At 46.3% G+C, this 26,723-nt stretch overlaps 1 long non-coding RNA gene across 1 annotated transcript; it reads right to left on the bottom strand.

The window, feature by feature from the left end:
* Positions 1 to 11,980: 11,980 nt before the first annotated feature.
* Positions 11,981 to 14,963, bottom strand: LOC143942070 (uncharacterized). Its single transcript, XR_013264668.1, has 3 exons — positions 14,774 to 14,963; positions 14,044 to 14,152; positions 11,981 to 12,092 (listed from the first exon to the last, which is right to left on the bottom strand). It is a non-coding gene; the product is annotated as an uncharacterized LOC143942070 (long non-coding RNA).
* Positions 14,964 to 26,723: the final 11,760 nt, after the last annotated feature.

Raw genomic sequence — 26,723 nt, forward strand, 5'->3', positions numbered from 1 at the left:
CTTAAGGCGGTCGTGCCTAGGTGAGTGTTGGGCTTACCGCGACTAATGCCTTGACTGCAAAGATTGCAGATGGCAATGCTATTGTCAGCAGCGGACACGTTAAAAAAAGCCCACACTGCGGAGCCATGAGCCGGTGTCCTGGGAGCGCCAGATGTGACCGTACATGGTCGATGACTCGCTCCTGATACATTTGCAGTCTGCTTTGTCCCCCCTGTGCAATGTAAGTTATTCCTGTTTCTCATCCCTATCTGCTGGTCCATATCTCCCTCTGCACTCCCCTCCTCTTCCTCTCTTGTGGGCACCCACATGACATCACTAGTCACCTTCCCCACCGCTATAAGTAGAGATCTCGGAGTAGGCAGCAACACGGGGGACTAACCTCCTCCTTGGGCTGATCTGGGTACTGTCGTCACTGCCTATTTTCCTCTGATACGTTTTATTGACTACTATGGAAATGTGAGTTTTTATATTTTTTAATAAAAAAGTTTTTTTTTTTTAAACGTTATTATGCTATGTCGGCTCCATTTCCTTATTTTTTATGCCTGAACTGTTGTCGGAGCTGTCCATATATATGAAAACAGTGATTACACGCAGTTGTCCATATCGAATGAACCATGTGTGGTAGGACTTGAATGTTGAATCCAGGATCGCATTGGCCGAGACTACAAGCCATTATTGACCCTTGAGACATACGTCTACTTGGGTCACGTCCATCTGGTAAGCCTGCGCTTCTTAAGGTGGTGGGAGCTTCACAGGGTGGATCAATATTTGGTCACAGTAACGTGGGACCTCTATGGACACTAAAGTTCATTGGGACTTACACATGCACCTTTTTATTTAATGGACTTTATTACTTGTACTATTTACATTTTCATGTGTTCACATTGATGTTTTTTATTTTTTTTTATTTTTATACAATTTGTTGCCATTTTTGAATTTTTGGGTCGCATTAGGATACAGTGTGACCTTTTTGGTTATCTTTCACCAAGATATATATGTATGTGTCCAGTTGGATTGATGCATATGTTTTGATTATCACTATATTCACTATCTGGTTTTCCAATCATATGTTATAATTATCCCCATAATTGGGGGTCACGTTGTGTTCATCTGTTATAGGCGTGTGCACATATAGTTCCCTTTTTTCACTTTTAGATTAATATACATACTAGCTTGGCGCTTACACTTTATACCCTTGATACTGTCGTCAGACTGCTGAGTAGCGGTTGTTGCTGCCTCCTCTTCCTGATCCAATACCAAGAGTGGCTGCGCATCAGAAATGTCTTGATATGGATCGGAAAATAATTCCTGTGACTCAAGCGGAAGGTATGTGGTGGTGGTGGTGTTGTTGGTGGTAGTGTCTTTGGGGGTGCACACAGCAGAGAGTGAAGAAGAGGGTGCAGATTGAGAGGATGAGGGGGGTGCAGAAGAGTAAGGTTGAGCGAGCCACTCAACCAAGTCTGGTGCGTCCTTTAAAGTAATTGAACGCACCTTCTGCAACTTCCCACTTTGGCTCAAGCCTGTTGCTCCTGCCCTACCCCTACCACCCCTGCGGAAGGGCCTGCCTCTTCCTCTGCCTGTCATTTTTTAAATGACCCTGTGACAAAACTCTCAGTCCCTATACCGATGAAGGACTGCTGCAGTATAGGGCAGCGGTCAGCAGTAGTGCACCTCAACCCTATGTATTGTGGACCTATACCAGTCCTTATAGAATGGCAGACTGTACCTCACTCAACCCTATGTACTGTAGAACCCTAGACAGACCAAGTTACCAGTCCTTATAAGGACCTTTGTGGAACAAGTAAGTTGTGACTGATTAGCAGACTGTACGTCAGTCCCTATACTGATGAAGGACTGCTGCAGTATAGGGCAGCGGTCAGCAGTAGTGCACCTCAACCCTATGTATTGTGGACCTATACCAGTCCTTATAGGGTAGCAGACTGTACCTCACTCAACCCTATGTACTGTAGCACCCTAGACCTTACCAGTCCTTATAAGGACATTTGTGGAACAAGTTGGTTGTGTGTGACTGATTAGCAGACTGTACGTCAGTCCCTATACCGATGAAGGACTGCTGCAGTATAGGGCAGCGGTCAGCAGTAGTGCACCTCAACCCTATGTATTGTGGACCTATACCAGTCCTTATAGAATGGCAGACTGTACCTCACTCAACCCTATGTACTGTAGTACCCTATACCTTACCAGTCCTTATAAGGACCTTTGTGGAACAAGTAGGTTGTGAGTGATTAGCAGACTGTACGTCAGTTCCTATACCGATGAAGGACTGCTGCAGTATAGAACCCTAGACAGACCAAGTTAACAAGTAGGTTGTGACTGATTAGCAGACTGTACGTCAGTTCCTATACCGATGAAGGACTGCTGCAGTATAGGTCAGCGGTCAGCAGTAGTGCACCTCAACCCTATGTATTGTGGACCTACACCAGTCCTTATAGAATGGCAGACTGTACCTCACTCAACCCTATGTACTGTAGTACCCTATACCTTACCAGTCCTTATAAGGACCTTTGTGGAACAAGTAGGTTGTGAGTGATTAGCAGACTGTACGTCAGTCCTTATACCAATTAAGAACTGCTGCAGTATAGAACCCTAGACAGACCAAGTTAACAAGTAGGTTGTGACTGATTAGCAGACTGTACGTCAGTCCCTATACCGATGAAGGACTGCTGCAGTATAGGGCAGCGGTCAGCAGTAGTGCACCTCAACCCTATGTATTGTGGACCTATACCAGTCCTTATAGAATGGCAGACTGTACCTCACTCAACCCTATGTACTGTAGAACCCTCGACAGACCAAGTTACCAGTCCTTATAAGGACCTTTGTGGAACAAATAGGTTGTGAGTGATTAGCAGACTGTACGTCAGTCCCTATACCGATGAAGGACTGCTGCAGTATAGAACCCTAGACAGACCAAGTTAACAAGTAGGTTGTGACTGATTAGCAGACTGTACGTCAGTCCCTATACCGATGAAGGACTGCTGCAGTATAGGGCAGCGGTCAGCAGTAGTGCACCTCAACCCTATGTATTTTGGACCTATACCAGTCCTTATAGAATGGCAGACTGTACCTCACTCAACCCTATGTACTGTAGAACCCTCGACAGACCAAGTTACCAGTCCTTATAAGGACCTTTGTGGAACAAGTAGGTTGTGAGTGATTAGCAGACTGTACATCAGTCCCTATACCGATGAAGGACTGCTGCAGTATAGGGCAGCGGTCAGCAGTAGTGCAGCTCAACCCTATGTATTGTGGACCTATACCACTCCATATAGAATAGCAGACTGTACCTCACTCAACCCTATGTACTATAGCACCCTACACCAGGTTATTACCAGTCCTTATAAAGGACCTTTGTGGAACAAGTAGGTTTGAATGATTAGCAGACTGCAGCAGAAGGGCAGCAGTCAAGTATAATATTCTTTCTATATTTGGAAGAAAGAATATTATACGTGTACAAGCCTATTACCATACCACTGATACCAGTCCTGAAAAGAACCTTTGTGGACCTAATATAGTAACAGCTACTGATTAAACTGACCCTCACTGCCTCACACACTGCTTCCTGCCTGTCCCTATATAAACTGACAAAACAGAGGCTACTGGAACAATAACTGGAATAGCACTTTTGTGGACCTGATAGTAACAGCTAATGACTAAACTGACTGTCCCTACCGCAGACACACCGTCCTGTCCCTTGCTCTAAACTGACAAAAGACATTCAGGCTGCTGCAACAATCAGTAGCACAGCAAACCTATATACACCTAACACCTATACCAGTCCTGAAAAGAACTTTTTTGTACCAAATAGCTAGCGATTTGGGTCACTGCAATCTCTCCCTGCTCCACACAGCAACCTCTCCCTATAGTGACAGAAGAAAGAATGTAAAATGGCCGCCGGATCGGGTGTATTTATAAGTTAGGGGGAATGTCCAAGTGTCCATGTGCTGTAATGTCTCAATTGGCTGTCCTGTACCCCATGATGGATGTGTCATCATAGGTCAAAGTTCTTTTACACAGTAAAAACACGGAAGTCCGCCGGGCGAAAGGCGGCAATAGTCTGCCGATCAGGCGAATCGCGAACAGCCGAAATTCGCCGCGAAACGACCGCCGGGCGAACCGTTCTGTCATCGCTACTTAGGACAATCCCACCAAATGTGCAAAAATGAACCTCTATGTCCACAATCCCTCCAGCAAGCATCTGAGGAGGTTGGGTATATTTTAGTGAGTTCGGGGACGGCCCCTTTACCATCTAGTCATTACTTTGAACCCATTCTCCTGGATTTTCCTGTCAACAGAACTAGAGTGAGTAAGGCGGTATAAATGGTCAAATTGAAGCTCAGTAAACTCATGTTGCAGGTCTCATTCCCATTCTCAAATATATATTGGTTTCCCCTTGGGTCTTTGCCCCAGTAGCATCTCAAATAGGACAGATATAGAGTGTGTGATTGGATTGGCAGACATGCACAGCTTCTCAAAAGGGGTGAAGGAGGTGGGGGATCGTATGGCTTGAGGTAGACCACGCTTGAAATGTTGAAGCTGTCCTGACTGAATTTTAATGGTTCAAAAAATGTCAGGCAAAATGGTCGGCCCTCGCGCATGTTCAGTTCATCAAATCTGGCCCTCTTTGAAAAAAGTTTGGACATCCCTGCTCTAAGCGTTTGGTTTCAAGCCACAACTTACTGTGTTTATGAGGTAATCCCAAGCCATGGACATTATACGATACCACATTCAAGGAAGCCATAAGGTACGTAGGTCGTGGAGGTGTCACAAGTCCCGTCAGGAAACAAAGCACACTGGACCCACACATTACCCAGCCGGGAGCCCTACATGCAAATTTGCAGGCGCCCTTGTCCAACCTACCACCCACGTAGGTTTGGATGTGATTAATCTTACCCCATATTTAAGTTTGTTTTTCAAGAGCTAGACGTTCTCAAATTTGGATTGCATTTCTACCCCTTTATGAATATTGATATATATGAAGCTGTTAAAGATGTTTATATGTTCATGCGCAATTTTACTTACAAATTTATTTTTCATAGGGATCATCTTCTTTCCAAGCAAGAAAGGGAATTGTTCAAGAAGATTAAGCATTACATCATGGAGGACTTTCGAGCCCCTGTGATTTAATGCTATTACTGGAGGAAAATGATGATACAGATATGACCAATAATACTAATAATGAGTTACCTTTAACACCTGAAATTATAACATCTGTACCTATTACCAAATTTAAATAAAAATCTCAAAGATTCCCTGATCTCATGACCAATCCCAATGTGTGGGCCTTCCTGATGAGCACTGTCATTGATATAAAACGTATGACAATTGTCCCTAAACATAATAACTTAACACGCTTACAACTACAAGCAATCTCAAAACTAAAAAAACATCCTGACTTAGAGATCAAAGCGGCAAATAAAGGGGGTAATATTGTCTTGATGACTAAAGCCAATTATGAAAAGATGTGCTTGGATATACAGTATTGTGTAACACAGACTGTTATTCACTCATTTCTATGTTTTGAACCTCTAGGTTCAAGATTTAATATTTGTCAATCATCAATAATACCCATCACAAGGGATTAACTGATCAAGATCTATATAATTACCGTAATGTTCGTACTCCAAGAGAGGCGACATTTTACGCATCTAAAGTTCAGAAGAATACCTTATCACCCCCTGGTACACCAATAGTGTCAGGGATTGGCTTGCGGACCAAGAACGTTGGTCATTTGGTCGATTCAATACTCATACCACATATGTTAAGTTTGCCGTCATACACTAAAGACACACTGGATCTCCTCAAACAGATTGAGGGGTTGGTCATCCCTCCCGATGACCTGCTCATGACTTTGGATGTAGAGGCTTTGTACTCTAGCATCCCTCACGAGCAGGGCACCAAGATGGTCTGTACCTTCCTCCATGGGCTGGTCCATCATCAGTGGGACTACTGTGAATTTATATTGGTACAAACAAGGCCAAGGATAAATCCAAGGAAAAAAAACAAGGTTAACTTACCACCAGCCTGCAGACAACCATATAACCTGTCTACCAGTATGCGTTAAAAGCAGGGGTTTAGTTTGCACACATTTGCAAATGCATACGTAAGCCACAGAGCCTCGTCAAGGCACCCTGGTATCTGTGGTACCTAACACTAACTTATAAGTGCCCCCACAGTGGAGGCACATGCATTCTGATGCATAGGTGAGAGCAGGTGGACAGAAGGGGAGCCACCCCTTCTTAAAGGTACAGGGGCACACTGAACACCCAGCATAGAGCACAATGGCTGCAAAGGTATCAGTGCGTTGCCTGACCAAAAAGCACAACAGTGATACAAAAAAGATGCCACTTGCTCCCATCTATAGCTGGCTATCGCAGTAAGAAGCATTGTAAGGCTAACAACAGGTACAAACAAGGCCGAGGATAAATCCAAGGAAAAAAACAAGCTTAGCTTACCACCAGCCCAGAGACAACCAAATAACCTGTCTAACAGTATGCCTTAACCACTTACAGACCGGACCATTTTGCTGGTCAAAGACCAGACCACTTTTTGCGATTCGGCACTGCGTCGCTTTAACTGACAATTACGCGGTCGTGCGACGTGGCTCCCAAACAAAATTGATGTCCTTTTTTTCCACAAACAGAGCTTTCTTTTGGTGGTATTTGATCACCCCTGCGGTTTTTATTTTTTGCGCTATAAACAAAAATAGAGCGACAATTTTGAAAAAAAACGCATTATTTTTTAATTTTTGTTATAATAAATATCCCCAAAAATATATAAAAAAACATTTTTTTCCCTCAGTTTAGGCCGATACGTATTCTTCTACATATTTTTGGTTAAAAAAATCTCAATAAGCGATTATTGATTGGTTTGCGCAAAAGTTATTGCGTTTACAAAATAGGGATAGTTTTATAGCATTTTTATTATTAATTTTTTATTATTTTTTTTTTTACTAGTAATGGCGGCAATCAGCGATTTTTATTGTGGCTGCGACATTGTGGGGGACCCATTGGACATTTTTGACACATTTTTGGGACCATTGTCATTTATACAGTAATCACTGCTATATAAATGCAGTGATTCCTGTGTAAATGACACTGGCAGTGAAGGGGTTAACCAGTGGGTGGCAGTGTAGGGGTTAAGTGTTCCTAGGGGTGTGTTACTAACTGTGGGGGGGTTGGTCTTTCATTTAGTGAACACTGATCTCTGCTCCAATCACATGGAGCAGAGATCAGCGTCACTAGTTGCTAGGCAGAATGGAGAAATGCTGTTTACACGGCATTTCCTCCATTCAGCCGTCCCGTGAGACGATCGCCGGGAAGCCCGTGGTGATCGAGTCCGCGGGTCCCGCGACCGAACTCACGGGGGTCCCGACCAGCGCAGGAGCACGCCGCCGGCGGCGCGTTCCCAATGGCAGGGCGGCATTGAAGATTGGACGTACATGTACGCCAATATGCCTGTCCGTGCCATTCTGTAGACGTACATCGTCGTGCGCTGGTCGGGAACCGGTTAAAAGCAGGGGTTTAGTCTGCACACATTTGCAAATGCTTGCATAAGCCACAGAGCCTCGTCAAGGCACCCTGGTATCTGTGGTACCTAACACTAACTAATTTATATTCTTTGTTTCAATTTGACCTACAACTGGTTTGGGTTCAAAGAGTCCCACTACCTCCAGGTACAGGGGGGGTGGCCATGGGCCCTTGTTGAGCACTGGCCTATGCCAACCTGTACCTGGGGGGGTGGGAACGTGATTTTTTTTCTCTGATTAACTATTACTGTCTTTTACTAATCATGAACTGTGCTAGATGCGCTATATAAATGACATCTTTATTATTTGGACAGGTACTCAGGACTTATTATCTACCTTTGTTGGCATTTTGAATCAAAATCAGTTCAACCTTAAATTCACAGTTGACAGCGATTGTCATCAGATCACCTTTCTGGACTTTACGATCTATAAAGACCAAGACGATCGCCTAGCCTTGACGCTGTTTCACAAGCAGACAGCTGGGAATACATTGTTACAGCTGCTAGTGCCCATCCTTCGACACTTATTCGCAGTATTCCATATGATCAGCATTTAAGGTTACATCGTAACTGTACACATCCTGAGGATTTCAAGATACAGGCCCAGATACAGGCCAAGATACAGGCCAACCTCCTTCAAACTTGCTTTTTAATTATTACCCAAAGCCGCGCTTAGGTCAGCAATCTCGGTTGCAGCCTCCCCTAAAATAAAGCTCCCCTACCAGAGCCTTAAATAAAAGGATTATACTACAAATGGGGTCAGTGGCGCTACCTTTAATATGGGCATATATATTACTTTGTACCCTGAGTGTTTCCACTAGAGCTACATTGAACTAGTGTAGCCTATTGCGGAGTAATTTGGAGGGTGTCAGAGGTCCAGTGATATAAAGAAAAACACTGTATGCAAAAATGCGTGTGCTGTGCGGAGAATTGACGGGGTGGAGAATTGGAGATATCTGGCATTATAAATAAAAAGAGGGGCATACCCTGATCCCTGGAGTTACGCAAAGTGGAGCCTGAAGCCGAGGGAGCTGGGCCGGTACAGCCTTAAGGGAGCGGAACTATACGCACATTACCCCTGTAGGGGTGTGAGGGTCCGATGAGTAGGGACCCTTGAGGGGGAGCACTCAAGTCACTTGTAGATACTAAGAGCACGAAAGTCACCTTTATAATCTCTTTTGGATTTTTGCACATTTTATTTATGAATAATGGACAATTTTTTATGTATATAGACTTTTCACAATTTTTGTTTTTTTGAGCACTATTCAGGTATGGACAATATTATTATTATTTTTTATTATTTTTATTATTTTTTTTATTTTTTATTTTTTACGTGTGTTTGCACGCTAGTCACTGCACAGTTTGGTTATATTGTATTGTATATCATTTACACGTTATGTATAGTATGTTCCGATTAGGGATTTGAGTCTCTTTTCATTTGATGTCTGACTGACCCCATGATTATTTGATCATCTTATATTGGAATTTATTATTACATAGTATTGGGGACATTTGGTCATCATATGCACTAACATATAGTACAGCACACGCATTTTTGCATACACTGTGTTTTTTCTTTATATCACTGCACGTCTGATACCCTCCAAATATCTCCGCAATAGGCTACACTAGCTTAACGTAGCTCTAGTGGAAACACAGGGTTCAAAGTAATATATATGCCCATATTAAGGGTAGCGCCACTGACCCCATTTGTAGTATAATACTCCTTCAAACTCGACTTCTTTCGAGGGGATAAACTATGACAGTTAGATCTAACCCCACAGTAAAATAGTTTACAAGATATTCTGACCAACATCTTGATTTAAGTAATATACTTACCAATCATTGGCCTTTGCTACAGGAGGATCCTATCCTCAGAAAATATATTGGCCAACGCCCAGAAATTATATTTAAATGGACAAGATAACTGCATGATAAATATGTCTAGCCGTTACTCTCCCAAGTCTACAATCTCGATGAGGTATTTACAAATGTGGTAGATGTTGCTTTTGTCCATGGACCAATGTGGGCACTAGGTTTACACTTCCCAATGGAGAAGTCTTCATACCTACCCTTGTTGCAGATTAAGAGACATAGAAGGTAATTTACCTTCTGCTCTGGAAATGTGGGGCCTTCTATGTGGGGAAAACAGCCAGACAATTCCTTTATCCACTTCAGCCTTGGAAGATTAGGCTGCTCAATGACCAGAGCACATTTTACAATTTGGCACTGCGCTGCTATACCTGGTAATTGCGTGGTCATGCAATGTTGTACCCAAACGAAATGTGTGTTCTTTTTTTTCCCCACATATAGAGCTTTCTTTTGATGGTATTTGATTGCTTCTAATATTTCTATTTTTTGCGATATAAACGCAAAAATGTGAAAAAAAATGATAATGTTCTACTTTTTGTTATAAGAAAAATCCAATAAACTCAATTTTAGTCATACATTTAGGCCAAAATGTATTCAGCCACATGTCTTTGGTAAAAAAAAAATGGCAATAATCATATATTTATTGGTTTGCGCAAAAGTTATAACGCCTACAAAGTATGGTCATTTTCTGGAATTTACGCAGCTTTTAGTTTATGACTGCCTATCCCATTTTTAGAGGTGCTTAAACTGCAGGGCAGTACAACCCCCACCCCCCAAATGACCCCATTTTGTAAAGTAGACAACCCAAGGAAATTGCTGAGAGGCTTGTTGAGCTCATTGAATATTTAATTTTTTGTCACAAGAGCCATAAGACACTGCCGCCTGCCTTCCCATAAGACACTGCCGCCACCCCCTGCTCCTCACTGCCCTCAGATGCCACAGCCCCCGATGGTTCCGTAGTGTCTGACTGGGAATGAGAAGTGAGAGTGCAGCTGCTGCCCCCCACTCCTCACCCCCCCACCCACCACCCCCCATCAGACACCACTGTTCTTCCCACTCCTCACCCCCCACCCACCACCCCCCATCAGACACCACTGTTCCTCCCAATCCTCACCCCCCCCCCCACCCACCACCCCCCATCACACACCACTGTTCCTCCCACTCCACACCCCATATCAGACATTGCTGTTTTCCCAGTTTCCTCTCCTCTGCTTTCTTCATTATTTCCCTCAGTTCTGCTGCATTCCTCTCCCTGTCTGCTTTTAAAACTTGTAGTGTGTGACACTTTTTGTGAACTCCACCACTAGCATCTCTCTATCTTTGTGCATCACCGCTCTCAACCTTTGTTCCGCTGTCCTAACCTGCGGCATTCTACTGTCGTCTTGTCTCTCCTCCCTCCTCCTGGCCTCTTCCCTCCTCCTGGCCTCTGCCCTCCTCCTGGCCTCTTCCCTCCTCCTGGCCTCTTCCCTCATCCTGGCCTCTTCCCTCATCCTGGCCTCTTCTCTCCTCCTGGCCTCTTCTCTCCTCCTGGCCTCTTCTCTCCTCCTAGCCTTCTCCTCCTTCATCCTGGCCTCTTCCCTCATCCTATCCTCTTCCCACATCCTGGCCTCTTCCTTTATCCTGGCCTTCAGTCTAATCCAGCTCTCCTCCCTCTTCCTGGCCTCCTGCATTATATTTGCATACTCTTCTTGTGTCCAAGGTACCCCCCTTTTCTTGTTCTCCTCTCTTATCCTGGCCTCCTCTCTTATCCTGGCCTTCTCACTTCTCCAGGCCTCTTCCCTCATCCTGGCCTCTTCCTTCATCCTGGCCTCTTCCTTCATCCTGGCCTCTTCCTTCAGCCTGGCCTCTTCCTTCAGCCTGGCCTTCAGTCTAATCCAGCTCTCCTCCCTTATCCTGGCCCGCTCTATTATCTTTGTGTACTCCTTTCTCCTGGTCTCCTCCCTTTTTCTTATCTCCTCACTTACTCTGGCTTGTTCTTGTGTCCAAGCTTCCTCCCTTTTCTTGTTCTCCTCTCTTATCCTGGCCTCCTCTCTTATCCTGGCCTCCTCTCTTATCCTGGCCTTCTCTCTTGACCTTGCCTTCCGCACCATGTCCTCTGGGTTTATGCTGGCCTCCTCCCTCATTCTGTCCTCCTCTTTTATCCTGGCCTCCTCCTTTTCCCTGGCCTGCAGCCATGACATGACCTCATTGACTATGTCATCCTCTCTTCTCCTGGGCTCCTCTCTTCTGGCCTCCTCTCTTCTCCTGGCCTCCTCTCTTCTGGCCTCCTCTCTTATCCTGGCCTCCTCTCTTATCCTGGCCTCCTCTCTTATCTTGGCCTCCTCTCTTATCCTGGCCTCCTCCTTTTCCTTGGCCAGCTCCTTTGACCTTGCCTCCCTCACTATGGCCTCTTCCTTTATCCTGGCCTCCTCTTTTTTTCTGTTCTCCTCCTTTATCCTGGCCTCCTCCCTCATTCTGATCTCCTCTTTTCTCTCCTCCTCTCTTATCCTCTCCTCCTCTCTTTTCCAGGCCTCCTCCCTCATTCTCTCCTCCTCTCTTATCCTCTCCTCCTCTCTTATCCTCTCCTCCTCCCTTATCCTTACAACTTCACTCATCCTGTCCTCCTCTCGCCTTTCCTCTTCCCCCCTATGTTCCACTAATTTTTCCCTTTCATCCTCAGAACCAAATTTGCGCCTCTATAAAGAAAAAAAAAGAAGGTAAGTTGAAGTACAGATATTAAAGTGAAACTCCGCCCATTTCTTTATTTTTTGGATAGAGTGAGAAAAGAGTTCAATCTTTTCCAAAAAATCTTTTTTATAGTTTATGTCTTCTCACTTCCCGTCATCTCAGGAAGAGAGGAAGTGAGTGGAGGGCTTCCCAATAGGTATTCATTAAACATTTACTCCCCCCAATATAAACAACGGATCTATATACATATCTTTAGATAAACTCCTAAAACCACAAATCACAAATCATCTCCCATCAGGGCTCTGCCAGTATCTGCTGTACTGTATGTAAAAACCTCTTCTGGGTTATTATCTCTATCTGTGTCTCCATATGGGAGATTTGCCCTCACTTCCTGCCCCGGTGACACAACACAAAGTAAGGCTGTCTCACCAACAGGGAAAACTAGCACAGCCTTATCACAGAGTCCAGGGGCAAAGGCTTTACTACAATCCTAAAGCTGCCCTTATACCTGTAGAATTTTGTTCGAATTTTAATCGCTTTCCGAATGGTTGCTAAATTTTAATGCGCACTACCAGACATATGGAAATTAACCACTTCAACTTTTATAGGTTATAGGTTTATAGGTTACCACTTTAGATTTACAGAGGAGGTCTGGTGCTAGAATTACTGCCCGTGATCCGGCGTTCGCGGTGATACCTCAAGTATGGGGCCTTCGCTGTTTTAAATATTTATTTTTATACTGTTGCTTTAAAAATGTTTTGATCACTTTTATTGCTGTCACAAGGAATGTAAACATCCTTTGTGACACCTATTGTCACGTGACAGGTACTCTATATGGAGAGATCCGGGGTCTATAGGATCCCAGATCCCTCCTCTGCCATTAAAAGCATTCGATCACAACAAGATCGGTGTTATCAGATGCTTTCCCATATTAAAAATGGCGCTGTTTACATCCGGGTAACCAGGAAGCGGCGAACATCGCCTCCCACTACTTGTAAAAGCAATCCAGAGGCTCGTTAGCTGCTTGGATCACTTTTACAATAGAGTCGACTGTTGGCTCTAAAAAACAATACCAGGATGCCTGAAGCCGCAGGCACCATCTCGGTATAACCACTTGAAGTTTTCCGATCTACCGGTACATCGCCGGTCAGCAAGTGGTTAAAATTCAACACATTGACATGGAAATCACACGAAATGTCATAGAAAATTAGTCATAAAAGTTCCATTAAATGCTCTGCTGAATGGGTTTGCTACTTCTCCAAAGGTAATTCTACAGATATAAGGCCACCTTTAGAGCTCGTTTACACTTGCAGTCGGGGGGTGGGAAAAATAGACGACTTAGTTGCAGGTTTACCGCCCCCCTTACACCGCAAAGGTGGTCAAGGTTGCAGAAATGATACTCCCCATCACATTTGGTGAATGAGGTCTCAATAAAATCGCCACATGTGACTGCAGAGCAGTGGTGCGGGATTTTAAATGTTAAAGCAGGCACTGAGGAGGTGGGGTAACACCTTCTGGTTGCATGTCAGCCACCCTCTGAAAAGCAACCCTCTATAGATCGCTTTTTAGAAGGACGGCAAGGGTTGGTGCATGCACATGTCAACCACCCTCTGAAAAGCAACCCTCTATAGATCGGTTTTTAGAGGGATGGCAAGGGTTGGTGCATGCACATGTCAACCACCCTCTGAAAAGCAACCCTCTATAGATCACTTCTCAGAGGGACGGCAAGGGTTGGTGCATGCACATGTCAACCACCCTCTGAAAAGCAACCCTCTATAGATCGCTTTTTAGAGGGATGGCAAGGGTTGGTGCATGCACATGTCAACCACCCTCTGAAAAGCAACCCTCTATAGATCGCTTCTCAGAGGGACGGTGGGGGTTACTGCATGTGTAAAGGAGCCATTATACAATTTTATACATCACTAGTTACATATGAAAAGAGTGGAAAAAAATACTTACTGCAAGTCTCAGAGCGCCCTGAAGCAGCTCATTGATGGCGTAGGGGATGAGCAGCATCTTGTCAATCTGTATCTGAAAACTTTATGAAATTTATGAAAGTAATCCGCACCTATAGAGAGAAAAAACAAATGAATATCGCACAAAATGCACTACAACTAATGTCATTGTCATCGGACAGTAAGGGGTCTATTTATAAGACATTTGTTGGATAAATGTCACATTGCTGCAGGCTGGAAGAATTTCCCCTGTATTTTCTGTAATGAGTGTCAGCGCCATCTAGTGGCTAAAATGCAGTATATATTTTTTCTGAAATACATCAATATTAAAATATACTGTATACTAGATGGCATCATAGCAATTAATCTAATAATATGGGGAAATGTGTCCAGCTTCCACCAATGTGTGGCATTTCTCCAACCAATGTTCTATAAATAGATCCCTCCCTAACAACTGATCTCAGTCTCTGAGGCTGAAATAACTGTCATTTTGTTTGAAAAAAAAAAAGTGTTTGTTATCCCATGGGTTAGCTGTGTATGGAGAATATTAAGCTGATCACATCCGTTACAATCTATAAAATCTCCTTTATATAAACTAACAGCTATGTAGTGCCAGGGTCTGCCTGATTTTTATAAATAAATATATATATATATATATATATATATATATATATATATATATATATATATTTTTTTTTTTATAAATAAATATAAATATATATAACAAGACCTACCTAATGTACAGTTTCTACCAGAATCTGAATAAGAATAATATCTCGGGTTAGTATATCACAGTCCTGATTACACTCCCTGCAGGAGAAATCTCTCTGTGTGTGTTCACCAAAGCTAAGCCAAAGACTGACTCGCTCTTCTGTCAGCAACTCTATTTATAGGTCCTGGCTCCGCCCACTCTATGACATCATAGTGCTAACTGCCAAAGCAGCCTCCACTGACCGTTTTTTTTTTAAGTGAAAACTTTATTGACAAAGCAACAAGTTAACAATATATTGATAGATTGTTTATAAGATGGACTGTGGCAGTGATCAGATCTATTAGCATTTGATAATCAGTAAACATTGATCTGGACCCACCTTAATAAATATATATATATATATATATATATATATATATATATATTAATTTATTTCTAACATGGGAAATGTGGGACTAAGCGGTTGATGGCAAATGTGTGACCCACTACAATATTAATGTCATTAGATGATAAGGGGTCTATTTATAAGACATTTTATAGTGATAACTGCCAGAGCATCCTCCACTGACTTTTTTTTATTGAAAACTTTATTGACAAAATAACAAGGTAACAATATATTGATAGATTGTTTATAAGATGGACTGCAGTGATCAGATCTATTAGCCTGTAATAATCAGTAAACATTCATTAGTAAAAATGAAAATATTAGAGTTTATTTTACCAATTAACTGTTATAATACAAAATGACATCTATGATGTCTGTCTGTCAATAACATTCACATAGCAGTGTTGGTTTTTCTGAGTCTGCCCGGTAACAGTTGTATGATTGGTTGATTCTGCCAGGAGATCTGTTATTTTTTCTCTCCTTGTAACTGTCCAAGCTGTCCAGCAGAAATGGCAGTTACATTTTAAAAGGTGCCCCACCCCCACCTGCTACAAGGTCAGAGACGCTGTTTATCAACCAGCAGGGGGCGCTGACTGCAGTAAATTGGAAAAGCAGCGCTGTCTGGAGGGTGACAACCATGCTGTATATTGGGTGCTGGGGTCACACTGTTAAAGATGGCCTCGGGGAAATCAGAAACTGGCAGGATCAACAGGAGTTTATTAATTTTAATCCCTTCAGTATATGGAAACCTTACACAATGACATTTACAAGGAAAAAAGGGAACTATTTACTAACAATAAATAGAATTACAGAGATGTCATTGCTGGAGTATTAAAGGCATGACTCACACAGCTCCACCTTTACCTAAAATATAACTTAGAAGTTTTTTTGGGGGGGGTAATATTTTGCCCATGCTGTGCCCCGCCCATGCTGTGTCCCGCCCAGGGCACAAGTGCACCATTCAGCTCAGCTACCAGCAGAATGTCCAACTCTATGAGAGGCTGATGGCGGCTGGACGGTGCCCCTAGTGGTATGAATATTAGGGCAGTATGTGCTCAGGGACAAGTGCTTAGAACACAAGCAGTGTGAATTTTGGGATTTTGTCCCTGGGCACATACTGCACTAAATGAAAGTTCTGCTCTGTGCACCGTCCACCCCAGTGTGTATGGGGCCTGTACATGGCACTGAAAGTATGGTGCTGACATAGCAATTCTACTAACATGTGTAGATTATATATGTGCATATATATATATATATATATATATATATATATATATATATATATATATATATATATATATATATACAGTATATTACCAAAAGTATTGGGACACCTGCCTTTAAACGCACATGAATTTCAATGGCATCCCAGTCTTAGTCCATAGGGTTCAATACTGGCCCACCCTTTGCAGCTATAACAGCTTCAACTCTTCTGGGAAGGCTGTCCACAAGGTTTAGGAGTGTGTCTATGGGAATGTTTGACCATTCTTCCAGAAGTGCATTGGTGAGGTCAGGCACTGCTGTTGGACGAGAAGGTCTGGCAAGCAATCTCCGATATAATTCATTGGGGTTTAGGCCAGTTAAGTTCCTCCATGCCAAAACTCGCTCATCCATGTTTTTATGGACCTTGCTTTGTGCATTGGTCCAGATCATGGATTATGGTGGATTATGGTGCGGGGTTGTTTTTCAGGGGTTGGGCTTGTCCCCTTACTTCCAGTGAAGGGAACACTTAAAGCGAGAGTCCGCTGGGAGTTCCGCCGTTTTTTTTTTTTTTTAAAAGCCAGCAGCTACAAATACTGCCGCTGCTGACTTTTAAAATAGTGACACTTACCCGCCCAGCGCGCCCGCGATGTCGGCACCCGAAGCCGATCTCTCGATCATCTCTCGGGTGCTGCCGCCGCCATCTTGGGTATGGGAATCAGGAAGTGGAGCCTTTCGGCTTCATTTCCCAGTTCCCTACTGCGCATGCGCGAGTCGCGCTGCGCAATAAGGATGGTCCCCGCTGTCTCTGGGATCCATGTGTTTCCCAGCAGGCAGCAGGGGACTTTCGGAAAGGGGCGTCGATTCTGCAGAAAGGGGCGTACCTTCTGCAGAATCTACGCCGGAAGTGGGTGCAGATACCTGTACTGTACAGGTACCTGCACCCCCCTCCCCCCTGAAAGGTGCCAATTGTGGCGCCGGGGGGGGGGATTCCAATGAGCGGAAGCTCCACTTTAGGGTGGAGCTTCGCTTTAAGGCGTCAGCATACCAAGACATTTTGGACAATTTCTTGTCTTGTAGGAAAATCTGTTTGGGGGTGACTCCTTCCTGTACCAACATGACTGAGCGCCAGTGTAATGTCTCCAGTCCTAAACCACACCTGTAGCATGTCCACAGATTCTGACCATCTCCTGTGATATTTCCACAGTAACCCGTTCTAGTGGATTCCTTAGAGGTATATGGCCAACACAAGGCAGTGCCAATAGTAGCTTGGCTGAAGAATCTGAACATAGCACTGGGAAAAATGGCCCATCAGGGTCCTTGTTGGCAGGACCAAGCTCTGATTTAGACAGAATTGTATTTTAACATGATATATAGACAGTTTTCTCATAGAGAAAGGGGGTGATTGTTCTGCCATTATCAAAGCACATAAAATCTGGAAGGTAGAGAAAGACAGATTTGTAAAGTGTAAAGCCTATGTCATAGTGGAGATTCTGTTTCTGGCAAAAAAAAAAAAAACGCATAACCTCGGGGACTCATTTTTACCTTCATCTATGGCATTGCTGCCTCCCTATCAGAGCCAATGAAGTGTCTCCCTCGCTGACATGAAATTCTGCATTTAGCCAGTTATAGTGTGACTTTTATAAGGAAAAGCAGTAGCTACATTTTGGTTATGCTGATGCCAGCTCTGGCATAATCACCAGTGTTGGCATGGCTCTAAATCTGCCATAAATGGATCTTCACTTTGGCTTGAGTCACCTGCCATCCTTTAGATCCTGAAAGGAAGATCCTCCACCTCTACTACCATAGGGCCCAGCTCCACTAATCAGGAACTAATTGCTTTCTAAGAACTTTGTAAGAATTCCATGACCTATGCATCTAGTAATACACCCCTTCCCATAAACCATCCATTTTTTTACCCATTCCCTTTTACCTTTCCCTTTTCCCTTACCCCCCAATAAATAGACCACACTAGAGTTTGGAGTATAATATGGCCACAGCAGCCTTTATTTTACCCAATCTTCAACCAAAATAAAATAAATAGAATAAATAACTTTATTACTCTAATAGAACAATACTATATTGCAACAGCAATTACAACTCCCAGCCATTTGGTCTTTGACGGTACCTCAGTTCTCCTTTTAACTTTTTCGTTTTACCAATACACTGCGGGGCCAAATTTTTACCATACCAGGCCTCCGGCCGTTTATCAGCCCGGAGACAACCCCCTTTCCCGCAGTGCCACCAAAACCCGTATCCCAGCCTACCCTTCCGCTGGGATACACCAAAAAGGGGGCACATACCACATATGAGTCCCCCCCACCACTTCCATCACCTCCGTTTCTTTACCCCGTCAAAGACCAAAGGCACCGCCATCCGCTGCTATGACGACCTTCCTCAACGAACCTGCAAGAAAAAAGGGGACAACGACAACAACCAGAAATACGATAACCACAAAACAGCAACCTAACCTAAAGGGCAGGTGGGTGGGCAACTTCTAAATGCTGTGACCCACGCTTGCCGCTCGACTCCTCCCCTCCCTTAAATAAAGTTCCGCCCCCTTTACTGGCTCTCAGCTCCGCCCCCTCCTTCGCTTATCCTCATTTCTTTTTAACCCTACAGGGGTTTTACTGCGCATCCATCATGCCAGCCCTGCACCTACGTCCTTGCCTTTGTTTCCGTGCTTCCCTAGATTCTGGGTTTGGCTTACCATGTGGGAATGGTCACTTTATGGTAGGGTTTGGTCAGATTGGAGGCGGTCCTTGATTGCGCTGAAATCAGTTGAGTCTGTGTGATGGACTGGGGTTTATATGGTCACAAAACAGACACCCCAAAGCAAAGTACATATTCATTTTTTTTTTATTTCTAAGCAAAGAAATACCCTCCTGCTATTCTATCAATAACCAATAAGATGACAGAGAAGGTACACAAACAGAGTCTATATAAGGCCACACAATGTTACTGGAAGTGAAACTACTTTCAGCTAGGGTTGCCACCTGTCCGGGATTCACCCGGACAGTAATGGTTTTGAAACATGTGCCCGGGTCTCTGACCACCTGAGACCCGGGCACATTATTCATTTCAGACCCGTCAGTGGCTCCCTTCCTGCGCGGCCGTGTCTCCTCAATTTTGGGGTCCGCAGCTATCCATATACACTATATACACTATCCATATATACAGTCCCCCCACATATACTGTTCTCCACTCCCCAGACAGCATCCATATATACAGTTCTCACCGGGTGACACCGTCCTCTGCCCTACTGACACCGTCCTCTGCCCTACTGACACCATCCACTGCTCTACTGACACCGTCCTCTGCCCTACTGACACCGTCCACTGTCCTACTGACACCATTTACTGCACTACTGATACTGTCCTCTGGTCTACTGACACCATTTTCTGCCCTACAGGCACCATTTACTGCCCTACTGACACCGTTTACTGCTCTACTGACACCGTCCACTGCTCTACTGACACCATTTACTGCTCTACTGACACCATTTACTGCTCTACTGACACCGTCCTCTGGTCTACTGACACCATTTACTGGTCTACTGACACCATTTACTGATCTACTGACACCGTCCACTGCTCTACTGACACCATTTACTGCTCTACTGACACCATTTACTTCTCTACTGACACCGTCCTCTGCTCCACTGACACCATTTACTGCTCCACTGACACCATTTACTGCTCTACTGCTCTACTGACACCGTCCACTGCTCTACTGACACCATTTACTGCCCTACTGACACTGTCCACTGCTCTACTGACACCATTTACTGCCTTACTGACATTGTCTACTGCCTGCCCTACTGACACTGTCCACTGCCCTAATGACACTGTCCACTGCCCTACTGACACTGTCCACTGCCCTACTGACACTGTCCACTGCTCTATTGACACCGTCCACTGCTCTATTGACACCGTCCACTGCTCTACTGACACCATTTACTGCTCTACTGACACCATCCACTGCTCTACTGACACCATTTACTGCCCTACTGACACTGTCTACTGCCTGCCCTACTGACACTGTCCGCTGCTCTACTGACACTGTCCACTGTTCTACTGACACCATTTACTGCTCTACTGACACCGTCCTCTGGTCTACTGACACTGTTTTCTGCCCTACTGACACCATTTACTGCTCTACTGACACCGTTTACTGCTCTACTGACACCGTCCACTGCTCTACTGACACCATTTACTGCTCTACTGACACCGTCCTCTGGTCTACTGACACCATTTACTGCCCTACTGACACCATTTACTGCCCTACTGACACCGATTACTGCTCTACTGACACCGTCCACTGCTCTACTGACACCATTTACTGCTCTACTGACACCATTTACTTCTCTACTGACACCGTCCACTGCTCTACTGACACCGTCCTCTGCTCTACTGACACCATTTACTGCTCCACTGACACCATTTACTGCTCCACTGCTCTACTGACACCATTTACTGCTCCACTGACACCATTTACTGCTCCACTGCTCTACTGACACCGTCCACTGCTCTACTGACACCATTTACTGCCCTACTGACAGAGGTGGCAGAGTGGACCGTGTTGTTGTAGGCGAATTCGGCCATAGGCAGGAGAGAGACCCAGTCATCCTGGGAGAAGGAGGAGAAACAACGGAGGTACTGCTCCAGAGTCTGGTTCGTCCTCTCAGTCTGGCCGTTGGTCTGTGGATGGTAGGCTGAGGACAGACAAAGATCGATCTTTAAGGCTCCGCAGAGCGCTCTCCAAAATCTCGAGGTGAACTGCACCCCCCTATCGGATGTGATGTTAACGGGAATGCCGTGGAGTCTTACGATTTCTTTGATATAGGTGTTGGCTGTCTCTGTAGCTGAGGGAGTGCCCTTCATGGGCAGGAAGTGAGCCATTTTGGTAAGTCTATCGACTATAACGAAAATCGTAGAATAGTTCTCTGAAGGGGGAAGTTCAACGATGAAATCCATGGAGATCATCCTCCATGGTCTATCAGGAACGGGCAGCGGTTTTAGCAGACCCCAGGCTCTTGACTTGCTGCCTTTGCTTCGGGTGCAGATGACACAGGTTTCCACGTACCTCTTGCAGTCGTCCTTCATGCGAGGCCACCAGAATGTGCGTTGGAGTAGTTCCAGAGTCTTGAATACCCCAAAGTGGCCGGCCAGTGGGTGATCATGACAGGCGGCCAGAACTGGGGTCCGAACTTCTTGGGGAACAAAGATCTGGTTCCCATGCCACAAAAGGTCATTGCTGGAGGACAACGGGATACCGGGTGGAGGCGTTAGGCCTATGGAAGCCTGCTTAATTTGGGATACCACATCCCCCTGGAGCAGAAGGAAGTTCCCCGTAGAGAGGATCGTATCTGTGGATGGCGAGCTCTCCGATTGGTTGTACATGCGGGAGAGAGCATCTGGTTTGGTATTCTTGGATCCGGGACGGTAGGTAATGTGAAATGAAAATCTGGAGAAGAAGAGTGCCCACCTGGCTTGACGGGGCCTCAATCTCTTTGCGGTTTTAAGGTACTCCAAATTTTTGTGGTCCGTATAGACCAGGATCGGGTGGGTGGCTCCCTCCAGCAGATAGCGCCACTCTTCGAGTGCGGATTTTATTGCCAGTAACTCACGATCCCCGACGTCGTAGTTTCTCTCTGCCTCCGACAACTTACGGGAAAAAAAGGCAACTGGGTGGAGTAAGGACTTGGCCCCCTGCCTCTGGGAGAGTATCGCTCCTACTGCAATCTCCGAAGCGTCGACCTCGAGGATGTATGGTAGAGCGGGATTGGGATGTTTCAGGACAGAAGCGGATATAAACAAATCTTTTAAGGTTTTGAAGGCCTCTTGTGCTTCGGGGGTCCAATGAAACTTCCGAGACTGCTTCGTTAGTCCGGTGATGGGAGCGATAATTGCAGAGAAACCCTTAATGAACTTGCGGTAGAAGTTCGCAAACCCCACAAATCGCTGAACTCCTTTTTTATCGGAAGGGGCAGGCCAGTCCTGAATTGCGGAGATCTTCTGGGGATCCATCTCAATTCCCCTTACCGAGATAATCAGGCCGAGGAACTGGATGCTCGATTGTTCAAAAACACATTTCTCGGGCTTAGCGTATAGACCGTGAAGACGGAGACGGGTCAGGACCTTCTTAACGTGTACCCGGTGATCTGCTAGAGAGGGGGAGAAAATCAAAATGTCATCAAGGTAGACAATTACAAACAGGTCAAGGTAATCTCTAAAAATGTCATTGACAAAATGCTGGAACGTGGCAGGAGCGTTACACAGCCCGAACGGCATCACCCGGTATTCAAAGTGCCCGAAGCGGGTACGAAAGGCAGTCTTCCACTCGTCACCTTTCCTAATACGGACGAGGTTGTAAGCCCCCCGAAGATCCAGCTTAGAGAATATTTTAGCGGAACCTAGTCTCTGAAAAAGTTCGGGAACCAATGGCAGAGGGTAACGGTTCTTGATGGTGATTTTGTTCAACGCCCGATAGTCCACGCATGGGCGTAGAGAGTGGTCTTTTTTTCCCACAAAGAAAATCCCCGCACCAGCTGGGGAAGTAGAGGGTCGGATAAATCCCTTTTCAAGATTTTCATCCAAGTAGGTTTTCAGAGTACTGAGTTCAGATTCGGACAGAGGAAAAATTCTTCCAAAGGGAATCTCGGCCCCCGGGAGTAGTTCGATAGGGCAGTCGTAGGGCCTATGAGGTGGTAGGGTTTCAGCCCCTTTTTTACTGAACACGTCTAGGAAGTCGTGGTATTCTCTAGGCACAGCTTGCCGGGTGTCATCATCTGCTTCCAAACAGAGGAGGGCCGGAGAGTCCCCGTTAATTGCTGGATAACAATGCTGGAGGCAGTAGTCCGAAGGGAATTCAATTTTTCCGGTGGCCCAGTTGATACGTGGATTATGTGCCTTCAACCAAGGCATGCCTAGAATGATGGGGAACAGAGGAGATTTGATGACGTCTAGGCATAGGAATTCTTGGTGAGTCCCGGTGATGACAGCAGAGAGGGGACTAGTCTCCTGAGTCACCGGTCCTGATTCTAGAGCAGACCCATCGGCCAGGTATACCGAGAGTCCCTTCTCTCTCGGTCTAAGGGGAATCTTGTTCTTCAGGGCAAAGGATACGTCCATAAAACCACTGCATGCCCCCGAATCAATAACTGCGTGGGTTGAAATAGTCCTTCCTGGGAGCTGCAAAAGAACAGGAACGGCCAGGTGAGAGGAGTTTTCAGACAGCACTGACGAAGGAACAGGTGGAACAAGAAGGCACTTACGTATCTTGGCTGGGCAGGAGCGAACAAAGTGTCCTGATTCTCCACAGTACATACAGAGGTTGTTGACCCGGCGTCGTTGGCGTTCCTCTGGGGTCAGTGATGGACGGAGTAGCCCTAACTGCATCGGATCCAGCGTGGCTGTGGCAGGAACTGAAGGAGCTGGGTGGGCGGAGCTAGGCACCCGTGGCAACATCCAGACAGGGCGCGCGACTGTAGAGGAACGTTCTTGGCGGCGTTCCCTCAAGCACCTATCAATTTGAACGGAAATGTCTATCAGGGCCTCCAGGGTTTCGGGAATGCCAACACGTGCCAACTCATCCTTCAAGGGCTCGGACAGGCCCATGCGGAACTGATATCGCAGGGCTGCGTTATTCCAGTCCGTGTCAGCGCTCCAACGACGGAACTCCGACACGTAGTCCTCCACAGGCCTGCGACCTTGCTGCAGAACGTGTAGGGCTGCTTCTGCAGTTGCAGCGAGTTGGGGGTCCTCATAGAGTCTAGACATTGCCATAAAAAAGGTGTCTAAGGTGTCTAAGGATGGGTCCTTGCGTTCCAGTAGGCGATGTGCCCAGGCTTGAGGTTCGTTCGTTAGGAGGGAGATAACGAACCCCACCTTGGTCGCCTCGAGGGAGAAGGTCCTCGGTTGCAGGGCGAAGTAGAGCTCACAAGAGTTACGGAAGGCTCTAAACTTGTTCCGGTCACCCGTGAACCGCTCTGGGGTTGGTACTCTGGGCTCAGGTGGCATCATCACCACTGAAGGCGGGGCGTGGCCCCCTGGAACAACGGGCGGAGAAGCAGATAGTGCTTGGACTTGCTCTTCCAGTCTGCCGTAGCCTTCCTGTAGGCTCTTTACTGCCTGGGTAAGACCGGCCAAATGGCGGCAAAGCTCGTCCATGGGGGAGGCTCCCTGCGCAGGCTCGGACATGGCTGACCAGTACTGTCACGTACCTAGTAGGCGAGCCCGGAATGCAGGAAGCGGCCCCTCGTAGCCCCTGGCTGAAGAACCCCTGGAGGTGGTAACAGAAGCTCAAAAGTTCAGGGGGCACAAGTGCCTGGCAGGTAGATGCTGGTCCGGATGGGCAGCAGGACACCAACAGCGAGTAGATGGAGCTGAAGACAAGAGACTGGTGTAGGCAGGCACAAGTGGTAGACTGGCTGGCAAACGGACGTCAGCGGGTACAGCAGTCACAGGATATCCAACAGGTAGGTAGGAACAGCAGAGTCGGGTACAGGCCGGGTCAGCAGGTAGCGGTCAACGTGGTACAAGAGGGATGAGGCAGAGGCGTAGTCAGACAAGCAGGAGGTCGTAGGCAGGCAGCAACGGATCAGGGTCAAGGTCAAAGCCGGGTAACAGGAACCAAGGTAACAGATACGGGTATAGGATAGCAGGATCTCCGAGCACGCTGTAGACTGGTCAGCACGGGTGGAAGGGAGCAAGTGCCTTAAGAAGACTGTAGGGCGCCAAACGGTCGCACGACGAGTCAGCGTGCGCGAGTGGACGTGCGCCCGTTCGTGCCCCCACGTGCACGCGTGCGTTCGTTCAAGCCGACGCGAGTGCGTCCGATCGCTCTAGCGCGCGTTAACGGAGCACGACGGGTCTTTGACAACAAGCTTCTGTGGGTAAGTCTCTCGTGCGCAAACGAGACGCCAGGACGATCGTGACACAGGGTACTGCAGAGTATGCACTGGTATTGCAGAGTATTGGCAGGGAATTGAGGGGTTAAATTCGGTGAGCAGCGATGTGGGCACTGCAGATGCAGCCCACATCGCTGCTGACACCGATCTCTTTCCCCTCCGCTGTACCGATCGGTACAGAGAGGGGAGGGAGGAACCGGCGTCATAACATGACGCCGGTTTGTTTACAAGTGATCACTCCGTCATTTGACGGAGCGATCACGTGGTAAACGGCCGCGACGAGCGGCCGTTTACCGTGATCCGTGATGCGCCGGGTCCTATGGACCCGGCGGTCACGGATGCTCTCAAGTGCGCGCCCCAGGGGGCGCGCGAGAGCAGAATTCTGGGAGGCCGTTAATTAACGGCCTCTCAGAGTTAAACAACCGCCCTGAAGCCATTAATCGGCAATGGGCAGTTGTTAAGTGGTTAAAGCTAGATCACTAGCTATATAGGTGAGGTGAATATAGTGGTGTATACTGCGGTCAGGGCACAGACAACAACCACTACACAGCAGCAAGATAGGAAATCAGCCAAAAACGATTGGTGTGTACTGTGTTGAAGGTACACAGAACACCCACTGCTTCAGATGCTAACACACTACACGAGGCCGCCTCAAAGGCGGCCATATATAGTGTGGGGTGTGCACTACACAGCCTGAGCTATGATTGGCCACAGGCAGGATGCCTGTGGCCAATCATGGCTCTCCTCGCTGCTGGCGCTACGATTGGCCAAGCATGCGGAGTCACAGTGCATGCTTGGCCAATCATGAGCCAGCAATGCACTGCGCCACCGCAGTGCATTGTGGTCCGCGCGCGCCACTCGAATTTTGACGCGAACGGCCCAAACGTTCGGAATTCGCCGAACGGCCGAACAGCCAATGTTCGAGTCGAACGTACGTTCGACTCGAACACGAAGCTCATCCCTACTCCTTGGGCTGATCTGGGTACTGTCGTCAGACTGCTGAGTAGCGGTTGTTGCTACCTCCTCTTCCTGATCCAATACCAAGAGTGGCTGCGCATCAGAAATGTCTTGATATGGATCAGAAAATAATTCCTGTGACTCAAGCGGAAGGTATGTGGTGGTGGTGGTGTTGTTGGTGGTAGTGTCTTTGGGGGTGCACATAGCAGAGAGTGAAGAAGAGGGTGCAGATCGAGAGTATGAGGAGGGTGCAGAAGAGTAAGGTTGAGCGAGCCACTCAACCAAGTCTGGTGCGTCCTTTAAAGTAATTGAACGCACCTTCTGCAACTTCCCACTTTGGCTCAAGCCTGTTGCTCCTGCCCTACCCCTACCACCCCTGCGGAAGGGCCTGCCTCTTCCTCTGCCTGTCATTTTTTAAATGACCCTGTGACAAAACTCTCAGTCCCTATACCAATGAAGGACTGCTGCAGTATAGGGCAGCGGTCAGCAGTAGTGCACCTCAACCCTATGTATTGTGGA

This window comes from Lithobates pipiens, unplaced genomic scaffold (assembly GCF_037356315.1).
Source record: "Lithobates pipiens isolate NorthernLeopardFrog02 unplaced genomic scaffold, aLitPip1_a1.2 Scaffold_30, whole genome shotgun sequence".
Lineage (NCBI taxonomy): Eukaryota > Metazoa > Chordata > Amphibia > Anura > Ranidae > Lithobates > Lithobates pipiens.